This window comes from Lycium barbarum, chromosome 2 (assembly GCF_019175385.1).
Source record: "Lycium barbarum isolate Lr01 chromosome 2, ASM1917538v2, whole genome shotgun sequence".
In the NCBI taxonomy this organism is placed as follows: domain Eukaryota; kingdom Viridiplantae; phylum Streptophyta; class Magnoliopsida; order Solanales; family Solanaceae; genus Lycium; species Lycium barbarum.
Genome location: NC_083338.1, coordinates 17,376,831 through 17,390,651, shown reverse-complemented (window position 1 = coordinate 17,390,651; position 13,821 = coordinate 17,376,831).

The following is a 13,821-nucleotide window of genomic DNA, read 5'->3' as shown; positions in this document are numbered from 1 at the left end:
CCTTGAAGATGAAGTGAGAGGGTAGCACGACATAAAGCAAGAAGAGGAAGATTGATGAGTCTGAAGGGGACGGTGATGACGAGGATGATGCTACACCTTCGGAACTACAGGGGCCCTTTGAATTCATGAACTACCAGATGCACGATTTGCAGAACTTGATAGGCGGACTTTCCAAACCTCCCACCAGGGCCGGTACTTTAGAGGCTGCTTCTAGCTATTTCATTAATAAAGAAATGAAGCAATACTTGGAGGCTTAGAAAGGGCTGGGGACTTCGTTTAGCACCCTTGAGGCAGCCTATACCTCCATGGATGATGCCCATGGTAAGCTTCGTGGGGACTTCGACGATGAGAAGATGAAGAACAAGTGTCGGGGCAAGTTGTTGATAAAGTTCTAGAGGGGTGTCAAAGGACTATTCAAGATGATGAACCCGAATGTGCTGCATCCAATCAAGGACAGGGATGACAATGAGCAGTACTCTTTTCTGACTGATACTGAGGGCAATGGTGATGGTGACAACAACAGTGACTGCAGCCCATCCTTTAAAGTACGGGACATACTTTCATCTCGTCCTTTGTACGGGACGTACTTTTATCTTGTCCTTTCTCTCTGAGCTTCAGTACTCTCTGCCATCCTTCAGTGAAGTACGGGACAAAAAGTAGGGGTCGTACTTTGATGTACATCCCGTATATTCCTACCCATACTTTGCGATATTTTAACAGAACCTTAAGTCACCTTCCGCTGGAATACGGGGAACAGGTACGGGGCATACTTTGATGTACGTCCCGTCCTTCTTCGAATTTTCATCTTTTTTTCTCTGAAATTTCCATCTTTGGACTCCTATAATGCCAATCACCTGAACACAACAAAAACACATCAAATTGACCAGGACTTGCTCAAAAACAAGTAAAACTTATAGCAAAAAAGCATCGAATGTGCCATAATTTCACGGCACATCAACACCCCAAACTTAAAGTCTTTGCTTGTCCTCAAGAAAGTCGTACAACACAATGACTCAATCTAACACCTAGATATCACAGAGTAATAATTTCTACATTGGTTTTGACTCTGAACTATCGGCATGCACATTTTTCTTCCAAGGACCACCCCTTTTTTCTATTTTCAAACAATATGCACAACTCAAGAATGCTATGACTAACAATGATCTTCAATGCATGACATTACATTATTGAACATATTATGATGCACACAAACGCTACTTTAGGCGGTCAGTTCATTTTGATCAATTCTCATCCTTATGCTTTTACATAGACCAAAGAATGTCCCAACACACATATACAACAATCATGGGACAAAAACGAAAAAGAAGAGAAAAACACTCACACTCACAGAGAAGTTCATATCTACACATGCAAATACCATAGGCTTGCCCTTATTTTCTAGGTTTTCATCATAGGTTCTTTCGGTAGTGATCACATTAGGACTTGTTTTGGCTTATAATGTAGGCTTAGGGACGGGTAGGATACTTTTTGGGTATTAGTGAATCACCCTTCAAGAACACTACAACATCACTTCACCTTAATTTGCCTCTTATTTAACCCCTTTTATTCTCCTTCAGGTTTTCAACCTCGATGTGATTTTATTCCTACACAACTTACAATTCTTTTTGTGTTACCAATTCCTGTGAGGCATTGGATATGAGGCAATAAGAAGTATAGAGGAAACTCTGCCGAAATTTTTACAAATTGAATTGTTTGAATGTTTATGCTATAGAGAAAAAATGAAGGGAAAATGTGACAATCGGATGTTTGGTAAGTCATGATTGAATGAATAATTATGAGACGCTTTCAAAGAAAAGTTTTAGAAAGATTTTAATTTAAGGGAAGAACCCTGGAGGGGAAAAATGATTAGTAATTAAAGGAGTTGGAATGAGTGCATTCCATATTTCAGAGAATTGAGATTTATTGAAGATATAGGGAAAGTTGACACTAAAAATTCAAATGCAGTATTACGATTTATAGATTGGTGAGTAAGAGATGATGAGGAGATACTGATATGGGAAAGGAAGTTAACGAGTAGGGAAAATTTTTACTCTAAAAATTTATATATATATATATATATATATATATATGCACACAAGATCCGGACGGGTTGATAGCGGGTTTGAACTTATAGTGGAATGTTCTACAGATTTCTAGGCACATACTATAAAATGGCAAGGGGAAAAGAGTACTTCAAGAGCGCTCTATGAGCAAGGGAAGTCAAGAAAGACCCTAAGGGAAAAAGTAAGTAATGTGTTCTAATGAATTGGAAAAGAAAGTTGTGTAGCCATCAAGGACAAGAGGAAGGATAATAAGCCAACAAGTCTGGCCAAGAGGCAAAACATCGGTAACATGGGATAAGAGTCTTGATAAGGAGTACAGAAATTCGATCATAAAGGAAATAAATGAACGTACGGGGTATATATAAATATGAACAAGTTGTAGTATCATAAGGGAAGATGAGGACTTGACGCAAGAAGAAAGAAAAAGGTGTACTTCGGGAAGATTTCATGATAAGAACAGGAACCGACAGAATATTAGAAGGACTATGATACATGACTATGATGCCAATAAGTAGTTAAGAGAACTATAGGACAATATGAGCTAAGCTAATGAAAGGATGAGTCGTAGGAATGAATGGTAGAGAGTATCAACTTCTAATGGTATAGTATAGACATAAATCGAAATTGGGAATCTAGAGCAAGGAGAATTTCAAGGATATTAAGAAGATAGTCGTGGAGAAAGACTATGGCTAAAGGAGCGTGGTAGAGTCGAACACTCGATAAGGGGCCTAATGAATTTCAATGTCCCCATTAATTCATGAGCCTAGGGGACTGTTAGTTATGAAAGGAAGATGTGATCAATAAAGAAAGCATCTGAATTATATCCGATATGCGTAAACATTTTACCTAGTACAAGAATCCAGTTAGCAAAAAGAAAATAAGTTAAACCATTCGATGAAAAAAACTCCGGCATTATATGGAATAGAGGAGTTGAAGGATCGCTAAGGTCGGTCAGATGACTATCAAAGATGGTTAATACTTGAATGTTACTCGTATATGAGAGTATCCTTTAAAAGGAGGGAAGAACATATTCAGTTCTAAGATGAGCTACAATATGCCTAAGCTCAAAAGAAGGAAACATATTGTATTGAATGAGTCAAATTTTGGGATGAACCGATATATCAAGAATGCGCTAAAGAAAAGTGAAAATGGACTAAATGCAAGTATATTATGAGACAAATGTGGAAAGGGAGGCATGACAAGATGATGAAGGTTTAGCGAATCAAAGAGAATAATTTTTGTCAACGCGATACATTGTGTTCTGGGCGATGACTCAAATTACTCACACCGGAGAAATTTTGGTTACAACTAAATATGCAGTAAAGTACTCTAAAAGGTAACAGGAAGAGTAAGAAGGGCCTACAAGCTGACCAGGAATAAATATAAGGGACAATTGGGACTACTAATAAGAACTTGTAGCACTAGAAGAGATGAAAGCTTTAAAAGAGGAATATCCATAGGAAGTTCAATAATCTTCAGAGGAAAGGAAGATAGTGTTCCTATGGATAGCAAGATAGCAGTACTGCCTGAGATTAGGGAGTACCTTGTAATTTGTAAAATTCCAAGCCGCTGGTTATATCAATCGTGAGAGTGTATGACATAGAACCATATAAAAAATCACCATGATGAAATGGCTAACAGAATAGTGCAAAGACGACGATAAGGAGCCGAAAAAGAATAGAGGTTAGTTTAAGTCTCAATTAGTCACCAGTATAAGAGAGCTAACGGCTTAAGAAGAAAGCCTACTCGTAGTGAAAGGAAGTTATGATTAAGTAAGATTTTATCTTAGTTCCATGTTCACGAGTTTATTTTGTAATTATACAAAACTGAGGAGAGGAAATTAGAGAAAAAGTTCAAACATGAATATGATAATATTGTAAGGAGTTAAGGGGGGTTCGACTAAGGAATTAAAAGGAAATGATATGGTATGTATATAAGGTGACTAGTACAAAAAGGGATATCTAAAATAGCACAAAAAAAAAGCAAACAAAGAAAGGTGCCATATCGAAACTAGAGAATTTGTTTACTAGTAGAGAAATAAGGAGCAAGGAAAAAGAGTACAACAATTAAGAGTGCTCACAGATCGACAGGGAGCTGTAGCTATCATGAGTTAAGACCATCTTAATGGCAACAGGTCCCAGGACGGTAGCTAAATATCAGGTGAACACTTGGTACATACATAAGAACATGAGGATATGAAACTAATAAATGAATTCGACAAATAATTGGGAGAATATGAAAGAAGACTAATGATCCCATAGTGTAACGACATGGACATCAGGAACTAAAGGAGGACAACTATTTCAAGAAACTAATGAAAGCGTCGTAAGCTCGCAAGCTACAACATTCGAGGACGAATGTTTCTAAGGGGGAAGGATGTTACACCTCGCAATTCAGAGCATGAGCACGCCATGTATTTCACCATATTAATGGAGTATCAGAGACGTCCCATGAAGTTTTGAAAGGTACAAGTCATGGGAAGTACATAACAATGAACTAAAGGATGAACTACGATCTCGTAAGTCGTAATCGGGGCGGACAACCTTGGAACCAAAGGATATGACTATTATCAAGTATGATTAATAATAAATATCATGTATGGAGGGTTTCAGAAGATTCCAGGTGTTACACCCCGTATTTCGAAGAAGCATTTTCAAAGTACATTTAATGAGTGAAGGATGTATATAAGGTATACCGGAAGGTTTTATAAGGAAATGAGTGGAAGAAATGGAGTAGTACGACTTTGGAGAAAGGATGGGTAAAGTTTCATGTGAAACTTTTGGTCCAAATTGAGGGACGAATATCTCTTAGCATATGAAGTTTTTTGAAGTGAAACAAAATCCTAAAATGAATTTCGTCGAGTCTAGTTTCCAACACAACAAACCGCTCGTCGATAGAACATCGGAGTAGAGAATTATGGACGTTACAAGTTTGGCTGACAGAGCAGAAATGCGTGCTACAGTACTGCTACAGTACCCCCTTTTTTCATCAGATTTGCCCATAAAATTCTAGATATTTGAAGAGAGGGAGAGAGAGGGAATCAAAAAGTGAGCAATTTTCAAGTAGTGGAGTAGTGGTTTAGGTCCGGGTAACGCATGGTTGTGATTCTAGTATTATTTTGCGGTGGATATTGAGGATATTTCTGTCTTAACAAGAAAAAAGGTATGAATTTTTCTCTTTTGGTATTATTTAAGGTTTATTCTCGGAGACAAAGTCGTTAAATAATTGTGTAGTAAGTTGGTTAGTTAAGTTGGAAAACAGCGTGTGGGCTATTTTATGGTACATATTGGTGTTGGAAATGATGTTATTGATGTTGGTATTGATGTTGTTGTTGTTGGTTGTTGAATTACGATTCTGGGCTAGGCATATAAACAGAGGAGATGGTGCCGAAATTTTGGCAGATTTTAGGAAGAATTATTTGAAGGCTTAGGATAAGTATATGATAATGGGCCTAATCATAGTATGAATGGCCTTATATGTAGACTTGCAGGCTCGGACGGATAAGCGTAGGTAGTTGGTGGCTGAACAGGTATGTTAAGGCTCGTCCCCTTTCTTTCAAAGGCATGATCCCTATGGTATGACTTCATAAATGTTTTCGTAACCTTCTTGTCTTCAAAAGCTAAAAGTCCATGGTTCTTAAAACTTCTGATGATGTCAAGGATAGGAATGATTTTATGATGATGACTCTACTTCTAAAGGCTCTAAAGTGTATGTAAAATTACCCTTTCTTTCCTTATGGCATGAATTACATAAACTGAGCGAACAACGAACATATATGACTCCAAGGAACTGTAGTTCTCAATAGTGCTTGACATGATAGTTGTCTTAATTCTCAAGTGTTGGTTCATTCTGAATATTCTATTGAGTCTCAGATGATGATTTAGTTTGCATATGGTTGCTCATGATATTCTACTCGTGCATACCGTTAATATATCATTCACCGAGTCCCGGGCCGGGTACGTAATCGTGCACAGTTTCATTGCATTATTAACCGAGTCCCTCACTAGAGGGCCGGGTATGTATATTATATATTTCACCGAGTCCCACAATGGGCCGGGTACAGTATATGACTATTTCACCGAGCCCCTCACTAGAGGGCCGGGTACGTATTACATTTCGCCAAGTCCCTCACCAGAGGGCCGGGTACGTATCATATTTCACCGAGTCCCTCACTAGAGGGCCGGGTACGGTATATGTATGATTATTTAACCGAGTCTCTCACTAGAGGGCCAGGTACGGTATATTATATATATATATATATATATATATATATATATATATATATATATATATATATATATATATGCATGACTCATTTCATAAGATACAGATGATTTGGTATTACTTGATTATCATATTTGTCTCTTGTCATCTTTTACTCAGTCATGATCTCCATTACTGTACTTCATGCTTAACATACTAAGTACATTTTCCGTACTGACCCCCTTTCTTCGGGGGTTGCGTTTCATACCGCAAGTACAGATACTCAGTTTGGTGATCTTCCAGGTTAGGACTGTTACTCTGCTGCTTGGAGAGCTCCATTGTTCCGGAGCTTGAGTCATTTTGGTACAGATCCTTTGACATAGGCCTTGTTATATTCTTAGAGGTCTATAGACATATGTGGGCTATGTATATACGGTTTGGTCAGCTATATTGATGTAGATCGTGTTGGACGTCCTCGTGTATAGTGGCAGCCTTGTCGGCTTGCATATTTGTTATGTTTTGGTTAACTATGACTTCTCAGGAGACAAGTTCTTTCTGATGTATGATATGATGAGTTCACAGCATGCTTTTATAGAGTGCCATATTGTTTCAGTTTCAATCTGATTATATCTAGCGGGTTGTTTATGGATGCCCAGCTAGAGCACTAGTCATGGCCCATCGGTTTGGGTCGTGACAAAAGTGGTATCAGAGCAGTTAATCCTCGGAGTGTCTACAAACCCTATCTAGTAGAGTCTTGTTTATCGGTGTGTTGTACACCACATTTATAAACAGGAAGCTACAGGACATTTAGGATGTCATCTTTCTTTCTGGTCATAGATCGTGCAGTAGAGCCAATGATAGGAAAGCTCATTCTTGGTACGATTTTTGTTAAATTGCAGGATTGTATTGGAGGAGAGGACAAGTTCAGTTAATGGGAGCGTAAGTAAGGCTCCGAAGGGGGGCATGAGACTCGTATCGCCCGTCGACTCAGGATCGAGGATGTCAAGAGGTATAGGAAAGAGCATCAGCTATTCCATAGAGACGGACCCCTCGAAGGATGTGGCTCCAGTAGGAGGAGACCCGACTGAGAAATCATATGATAAAGACCTGTTTAAGGGTTCACGAGACTCCTGTTGGTGAAGACGTAATTGAGGAAGTACAGTGTTTGGCACATCTAGATTTTCCCTACGTTCTAGCATTATGTTAGGCTATACTAGTAGATGGTGGGAAGACAAGGATGAAGAGCACACTTCACTCTATAGCCGACCAGATCAGGCTAAGGACTGATCGGCTATAGGTATACGAGTTCTTATTGGAATTTCCTATGTGCGTATGTAATTACTTCAGGGTAATACTGAATAGTGATGAGCGGAAATCCTAAAGGGGATCAGTGACTTAAGTATTTGGAGGTAGCTGTGATTAAGGTGTTGTTGCCACCATTGGGAATCTTGAAATCTAGGATGGAAGGTAGTCATATACACAGATGAAAGGTAATTATTGAGGATTTCAAAGGCAAAAATAGAATTTTCTTAGTCAGAAGAGTAAGAGATCCTTTTAATCCGGAGGGAGATGCTTTACGAGAATTTATTAGGGCCCGTTAGAACTTCAACTGGTTCTAGGTCATGTGAGGCAGGTCACGCAGTAAGGTGTATGCGATTATACCAGCACTAACACACTGGATTTCATTAGAGTTTCAAGGTTAAGCGTGCTAGGGTGAGAGAAATACTAAGATGGGTGACCCCCTGGGAAGTATATTAAGAGTCCTACAAATTCAGACATAAGAGACAGATAAGAAGCTAGATTAGCCTAAGGGAGATTGGAGTATGCAGAGTGATTGGAAACTCTAAAAGATCGCGAAGGATGAGGCGGACTAGACCGGCAAAGAGAAAGAAGGTGCATCACCGCTCTATAATAACGATGAGTTCGAATAATATTGGAAAGTACTTTGTAAGTGTATGACATCCCATATGTGGCTACGCCAACCGGTATATGTGTCCTAGCAACCGACGTTGCGGTATACTAAAAGTATCAATCGAATAGGGTAGTGAAGTTCAAGTGACAAATGTTACAAGGTAAGTCGATGTTACTTTCACTACCAGTTAGAGTTGGAAAGCCTTAATGCGATAATATCAGGGAAAGGAAGAAAGTAAAGTATAAGAAATGAGGGTGAGTGAAGCTTCCAAGAGGGACGACGGGTAAGGCAATGGACTATTGGATAAAATTCGAAGGTAGGCATGCGAAAGGGATAAAGTATGGTAGTTTGAAACAAAAGATGAATGTGTGGGGTCAGGAAACAAACTTCGATAAGTGGGACTAAAGGATAGTAATCACAAATAAGGATGTGAAGTAAGAGAGAGAATGATCAGGCCTTGCAATGATATTAAGAGATTTCCATCTCTCGAGAGGTGTATAAAGGGATAAATGTCATACTGGCACGGTTGCCTCGGAAACGAAGAAGCTTTCCTAACAGATGATTTAAGAATAGAACGGATTTGCACGTTAAAAGGAATATTTCACGAACTTCAGGATCAATACTATAAAATAACAAGTGGAGAAGGGCGCTCGAGGAGGAAGGAACTCAAGGAAGGTTTGAGGATGAAAGCAGGAAAGGTACACTAATGGGTTGGTCAGAAGGAGAGGAGAGAAGGAGAAGGGAAGAAAAGAAAAATTGAGTAATCAACAAGGACAAGCGAGAGGATAATGAGCTAACAAAGCTAATCGGGAGGTAGTATATCAATGACATGGGATGAGGATAAGGAATACCGAGATTTAATTATAAGGGAAATAGAAGGATGTATGGGAAATATTCATGAGTATGGACTAGCCTTGGCAGCAGGAAGGAGAAGCAAGAAGAGAGTATATTTGCTAGGATTTCACGACACAAATAACAAGTGGCAGAACATTGGAAGAACTACAACGCATAGGTGGGACGCAAATAAGTAGTCAAGGAAAATTTAGGATAATTGAGCTAAGTGAATAAAATGATTGATAGTGGAAGTGGAAGAGTGTAGCACATTAACCCTCAATGATATATTGTAGATGTAGAGTGAAACCGGAAACTCGAAGTATGAAGAATTTCGGTGATAATAGTTGTGGAGGAAGACGAGGGATAAAAGGGCAAAGTGTGACCAAACGCTCCGTAAAATGTTTTGATGGATTCCAATGTTCCTATTAACCCGCTGATTCAGGAAATGTTCAGTCATAAAAGGTAGAAGTAATGCATAAGTGGTTCGTTCAAATGAAAAGCCCTCGTTTAGCAGAAAGGAAAATAAGTCAAGCTATACGATGAGAGAATTCCGGTATTATAAGAGACCAAAAGAATCGGAGGATCGTTAGGGTAGGCCGATGACTACTGATACTTGGGAGTTACTAGTGTATAAGAACACCTTTAAAAAGGGGGGAAGAGCATATCTAGTCCTGAAATGAGGTATGGCATTGTCAAAAGTCCAAGGAAAGAAAGAGGTTAGCTTAAGGAGGCCAAAATTCAGGACGTAGTGGCATATCAAGAATGTATTAAGAGGGAGCAGAAACGAATTAAACATAAGCGTACCATAAAGCAGGTTTGAAAAGGAAATAAAATGGAACAAGAGAATACTTCATACGGACGTGAGATATGATATTTCTAGACCAGGGAAGTTTGTGCCACACCTAAATAGGTAGTGACGTGTCCTAAAGAGCAATAAAGAGAGTAGGAAAGCTCTGCAAGCTAACCACAAAGAGAATGACGAAATGGATGATGAGTACAAAGGACACTTTGGGTTACAACGGAAGAAAATCTTGATATTGAAGGAAAAATATGAGAATCTTAACAAGGGAGTAACGATAAGCGGTGTGGCGATCTCTAAAAAGAGGAAGAACGATGGGGGTGCAGATAGAAAGGCAGCAACATCACCAGAAATTAGAAAGTATATCAGGAGTCACTAATTATACTGAGCATAAGGGCATGTATTATAGAATTACATGAACCATCAGCGCAAGGTTATACCTCACAGATGGGAATGGGCACACCGGAAAGCCAACAAGAATGAGATCTAACTAAGTGATCAATGGAATGAGGAAGTCAAGGGTAAGTATACCATATTGATGTTGGAAAAGAAGCTGTGGTAAAGTGATAATTTCCCTAAATTTATAATTATAAGTTATATTGCAAGATTTGAGGCAAAGGAATTAAATGGAGAGTTTTGACACGAACTCGAAGATATTGTGAGCTATAGACCTGTCACACCCTATTCTTACTAGGGTGTGATGGGCACCCGACCCTTACTTAGGGCCGAGCGAACCCTCTGACTCTTAGTACACACATAATCTTGTCAAATTTTTAAATCAAATAGGGATGAAATACATAGGGAAACTTGCCAACTTCACTGGGACATCTCCTGTAATGACTTCTACTCATCTGGGTGTACCTGCGTGGCATGAAACGCAGCCCTCGAAGAAAAGGGGTCAGTACGGAATATGTACTGAGTATGTAAAGCATGAAATACAGAAAACAGAAATCATATCCGGAACAACAGTACAGAAGTAGGTACACCATTCAAGACACCAAAATGTTTACCTTCCCGACACAAATCATGTATACCGATGGCGTATGTCAGAAAAGTACAGAAAATAAGCGAATCATTTGAAGTGCCAAAAGAGCTCACTTTCCAGACACGGATCATGCATGACAGAATCATATATTATATATGCATATAACGTTCCCCGGCCCTCCCGTGAGGGACGCGGTAAATCATATATCATGTATGCCAATGTCATGTATCATATATGCATGTAACGTGCCCCGACCCTCTTTTGCGGGACGCGGTGAATGTACCATCCTGGCCACCACCCCGTCATCATATCATAATGTCATCATATCATATATAACATGCCTCGGCCCGCAAGTGAGAGGGACGCGGTGAACAATGCAGAGAAGTACACACGAGAACATATCCTGGCCCGGGCTCAGTGAAATCCAAACTGAAGCTTGCACGAACAGAGTAGTGCGAAACCATATGCACACAAATCAAGACCCGATAGATACGTACACTTACCGACATCTGACGGCTCAGAAACAAGTTTCGGGTCAATCCGACTTCGTATGAGAAAGTTATGGACGTTTGAAGTACAAAACATTCTATAAGTGTTTCAAAGCAAATCCGAGATCTTTTTCGAAGGTTAGGGACATTAGAACTTACAGAATTCTTTCAGAACAAAACTCTTTATACTCATCTCATTATTCAATCGTATAACAAACTCGATCATATCAGGCATACTTATATCAGAAATGAACCAGAATCATAGGCAGACTCGGAATCATATTAAATGGAACTTCAGAAATCATAGAGACATATCAGAAAGAGTGAATACGAATTATAAACAAACTCGGAATCACATAATAGAGTAACCCCAAGATGCATATCATACCTTATTGGGCTCTAGGACAGGCCAAAGAAAGAAAGGGTAAGCCTTACATACCTGTCTCATGTCCAATTAGCTACGCTTATTTTTCCAAATTTGCTAATCTACATTCAAGAGAATTGACATAATCATCAAACACATTGCGATATATTTACTTTAGTCTTTCAAATGAATTCACTTATATTCTACCGAAATTTTGGCAGCATTTCCCCTGTAAATACACCATCCCTGAGAATCTAACTCGGCCAACAATACAACAACAAATCCGAGAATTTAACTCGGCCAAAATATCAACAACAATACCAACAATCATATTAACAACTTTAACAATAAATCCAAAGTACATTCTAATATTAACAACTCTCGTCACAAAATTCGACGGCATTTCATTCATATTCGATTCCAACACATATAGTCAACCCAACATCAATGCTTACACATTCAAATACTTGCCCAAGACCTTACAAACACAATTCAAGAATTCTTCAAACAAGTCATACAATATTCAAAGCGATCTAGCCAATATGCAAATTTCACCCGAAACCTTCTAAAAGCAACAAGAGCCATAACAACACATTTATTTCTTCTTAATTCATCAACCACCCCAACAATTCACACGTTAACAACATCATTCTCATAAATTCAAGAAACTATATTAGATTCACATTAGTTTCCACAACAAGCCATAAACAACTATAACCTCAACTTTGAATCATTAAACTTTTATTTGTATCATAGAATCCACAACACAACATCCCAAACATACTAAATAAAATTAGTTCTTCACACCTCCACAACACAACATGTACACGGCCACAACACACCCCACACAGCTCAACACCAACATGCAAGGTTTCATGGTTTTCATTCATTTTACATCATGGAATTCACAACGCAACAATCAAATTACTACATAAAATCAATTCGTCACATCTACATCACACCACTTCCATTCGGCCACATACTACATCCATATTTTCATGAATTTTACCCATTTCTACATACTACAACACTTCACAAATCATCTATAACACATGAAAAGAGGATTAAATCTTACCTTTTTCTTCAACTTCCTTCTTGGCTAGAATTGTAAATTGCAAGAATAAGTGTTTTTCTCGCTCCAATAACTCCTCCATGTTGTTAGGGATGTTCCACTTGGTTGATTTGCTAGAAGAAAATAATTTTTCTTGATCAATTCTCTTTTCCTTTTTTTTTCTTCATGGCCGAATGGCCCTAGTTCTTTCTTTCCCCCTTTTTTTTTCTCCAAGTTTCTATAAACTTATAAGTGATAAAGATGATTAATGAATAATTTGTCATCTTTTCTCTATTTAATTTGCATCCATGTGGGCCAAAGCCCACACCCCCTTACACGGCCCTCTAGGCCTTTTGGATTCAAGAATAATAATTTTTTTTGTCTTGCAATTCATGAAAAATAATTTTCCAAAATTCCGAATTTGCCCTTAGCCTTTCCACAATAGTACCATGAACCATTTTGCGAATTTTCCTTTTTACCCTTGGCCTTTCTCAATATTTCCACACTAATAATATTCATAAATAATATTCATCAACAACTTGTACATTAAAATAATTTCGGAAAATGGTCTTTCCCTCCACATTCCACGACTACCTCGACACATCCGAACGTACAAAGTACGGGCTGTAACATCCTCTCCCCCTTTAGAACATTCGTCCTCGAATGTTCAACTGATGTCATGGGGTCTTGTAACACTCCGGGAGGGTCCCTCTCATAGTCATCCTTTTTCTTCATGCCCGTTCCTTATAATCGAACTCCCTGGTCTTTACCTGAGTCCCCTATTCTGTGTCATGGGCTTTCTAATCCGCTGTACCAACTCATGATCCTTGTGCTCCCCAGATTATCTCTTTTCTTGTTATTGCTTCGTTACCACACCTTAATAGAAGCCCTGTCTTTGGTACGCAATCTTCGCTTAACGATCCATATGGCCGCAGGCCGTTCCTTGCTCTCATTTGATCTACAGTATTATGGTCTCGCTTATCATGCTATAATTATTCATCGGTCTTTTAGTGTTCCCTTTTCTCCGCCCCTTGTTTCTTTACGTTTTTGTCACTATCCCTTTTAATCTTTCATTCCAAATATTTACCCAATACATGTGTACGTAATGTTTCCTTGCCAATT